Genomic DNA, 3508 nt, shown 5'->3' on the forward strand with positions numbered 1-3508 from the left:
TTCTTTCTTTCTTTCTTTCTTTCTTTCTTTCTTTCTTTCTTTCTTTCCTTCCTTCCTTCTTTCTCTTTCTTTCTTTCTTTCTTTCTTTCTTTCTTTCTTTCTTTCTTTCTTTCTTTCTTTCTTTCTTTTCTTTCTTTCTTTCTTTCTTTCTTTCTTTCTTTCTTTCCCATTGAAAACATGAAAGAAGGAGGAAGGGAAGGAGCAGTTTCATGTTAGTAGGAGGAGGGAGGGTTCATACGGATAGAAGCATAGATTTTTTTGGGGAAACATTATCTCACCCACTTTCAGAACACTGTCTATGCTTTATTAACATTTGCATTTTCTTAATGACTGGAGGTGCTACGGTTCAAGAGCTGCATGCGACTGGACTGAACAACAAGAGGACTGGAGGAAGGAAATAAATATTTATATAGAGCCTACTATGTGTGAATCAGAGGGTTAAGCACTTTTTACAAATATTGTGTTTGATCCTCACAACAACTTTGGGAGATAGGTGCTGTTATCCCCATTTTACAGTTGAGGAAACTGAGGTAAACAGAAACTAAATTACTTGCCCAGGGTCACAGAGTTAGTAAGTGTCAGAGGTGGAATTTGAACTCAAGTCTTCGTGATTCCAGTTACAACAGCTCTATCCACTGAACCACCAGCTGCTGTCTTGCTTACTTGAGTTCTTAATACTCTCTCTCTGTCTCTCTGTCTCTCTCTCTGTCTCTCTGTCTCTCTCTCTCTCTGTCTCTCTCTCTCTCTCTCTCTGTCTCTCTCTCTCTCTGTCTCTCTCTGTCTTTCTCAATCTCTCTCTCTTTTGAATTGAGTTGGGTTGAATTGCACTGAATTGAAATGGTTTATCTATTGGCAACAAAAGTTTCTTGTTAGAAAGTGCATTACAGTAATTGTATAGGTGCAAAGGTATGTGGTATAATGGATAGAGCCAGCTTTAGATTCAAAGTTTCAGGGGCTATGTCTGACCAGGTGGCCTGGGGCAGGTCCTTTTACCTCTCAGTGCTCAAGTCACTAATTCTCTAAGAACATAACTTGCAGAACCAGGGCTAGTTTACCCTGGATATTTCCTTACTAGGAATTCCCAGTACTAATAAAATCACAGTTGAGGTTCCCCCGAAATGTCAGTAGGGACTCCTGAGTTCAGAGCCTAGAAATGGAATAAAAACCCTGTGTATTACTGTCTGCCAGAGGTTTTGAACCTTTGTGGTAACAGCTGGCACCAAAAAGCACCAAATAAACACTTTGAAGCCCTGGAGGGCATACTTTTCAGACACTCAAAATATGTACATTAACAAAAAGGTCATATCATGAAGTGTCCTTTGTTGTTTCCCCCAGACTTGCCTTGCCTTGCCTACCCCATCTTCGCCTGAATTACACTGCTAAACAAGAAAAGGAGAAATGATTTTTAAAAAATCAAGATTAACTGAATCAGCTCTTCCCTTCTATCTCTCCCCACAAAATAATTAGGTTTTCTCTAAAGGGGAAAAAATAGGAAAAATTAAGCCAGATGACATTTTTGAAGATTTAGAAATACATATTTTTTTTCTTTGAATCCTGGGGAATGACAGAGGTATGTATCATGGTTACAGAGGTAGAAAAACATTGTTTTGATTTTCAAAAAAGGAAACTCTTTAAACTACAGAGCTAGAATGAGATTGAATTTAATTCCTAGAGAAATTCTAGAGTTGACCTATGAGCATCTAGAAAGGGAAGCAGTGATCACAAAAGGCCAGTCATACCAGAAAAAATTATTTCCTTTTATGAAGTAAAAGAAGCTAAGGTAGATAAGGATAAAGCCATAGAAGTAGATAATTTTATATGTGTTAGCTGAGGCCTTTCCTGCTATGTCTTAATTTTAGTGCTTTCCCTCTGAGATTGCTTCCAATTTACTTTGTATTTATAAGCTTTATATACATATGTCATATTGTTGTTCAATCAGTCATGTCTGATTCTTCATCACTCTGTGGACCATAGCACACCACAGCCCTTCTCCTCTACCTCCCGAAGCCTGTCCAAGTTTATATATGTTGCTTCCATGAAAACCATCTATCCATACCATTTTCTGCCATCCCCTTTTCTTTTTGTCTTCAATCTTTCCCAATATCAGGATCTTTTCCAATAAATCCTGTCTTCTCATTAAGTGGCCAAAGTATTTAAGCTTCAGCTTCTGTATTGACCTTCCAGGGAATAGTCTGAATTAATTTCTTTAAGTATTGACTGATTTAATTTCCTTGTTGTCCAAGGTACTCTCAAAAGTCTTTTCCAGCACCACAATTTCCAGCATGCTGTCCAGATTTGCCACGGCTTTCCTCCCAAGGAGCAAGCGTTTTTAAATTCATGGCTGCAGTTGCTGTCTGCTGGGATCTTTGAGCCCAAGAATATAAAATCTGACACTGCTTCCATTTCTTCTCTCTCTATTTGCCAGGAAGTGATGGGACCAGTTGCCAAAAACTTAGGTTTTTTTTTTTTAATGTTAAGCTTCAAGCCAACTTTATACTTTCCTCTTCAAAGTTCATCAAAAGGCTTCTTAATTCCTCTTCACTTTCTGCCTTTAGAGTGGTAGCACTGCATATCTGAGATTGTTGATATTTCTTCTAGCAAAATCAATTCTGGTTTTTGATGAATCAATTCTGGTATTTCACATATATTAACACATAGTTTGTATATCATATTATATATATCATACAACATATATATTATACTATTGTTTGTAATGAAAAACCTCATCCAAAATTTAATCAAGAACATGGAGATCTCTTAGGATAGGAACAGGAATTTATTCTCTTCCCCTGGTGAAGAGGGAGGTCTTCCCCATGACCAATCATGAGGAAGAGGCACTTTACAAAAGGCAGAACAAGAATTTATACCGTAATGGAGTCCCTTCTCCCATTGGTTGGGGGGGTGGGCTCAAGTCTCAGCAGGAAAATCTTCCCCAATGGTAAACAACTGAGGAGCACGGCAAGGAGGCTGATTGACAGCAAGGGAAAGGAGGGGGGAAGGGTCCCAAAGCAATGGGGAGGAGTGAGCTGGGGCTGTCCCTCACCCCCCCCCCCCCCCCAAGAGCCTGGAAATCTGAAAGTCTCCTGAAAGGGCTTGCTGCTGATTAACAGCAGAAGGAGTGGGGGAAGGGAGAGGGAAGTTCTGAGAAGTTTGCACTCCCCCTCCACGCTACTATATATAATATGTGTGTGTTTATATATATGTGTATATATTTCTTTCTAATTTATCTATCTATCTATCTCTCTCTATCTATCTATCATCTATCTATCTATATCAATCTATCATCTATCTATCTATATCAATCTATCATCTATCTATCTATCTATCTATCATCTATCTATCTATCTATCATCTATCTATCTATCTATCTATCATCTATCTATCATCTATCTATCTATCTATCTATCTATTTATCATCTATCTATTATCTATCTATCTATCATCTATCTATCTATCATCTATCTATCTATCGATCTATCTATCATCTATCTATCTATCATCTATCTAT

The sequence above is a fragment of the Petaurus breviceps genome, unplaced genomic scaffold (assembly GCF_028583685.1).
Source record: "Petaurus breviceps papuanus isolate PSGF00001 unplaced genomic scaffold, PetGlider_PUasm1.0 685, whole genome shotgun sequence".
NCBI lineage: Eukaryota > Metazoa > Chordata > Mammalia > Diprotodontia > Petauridae > Petaurus > Petaurus breviceps.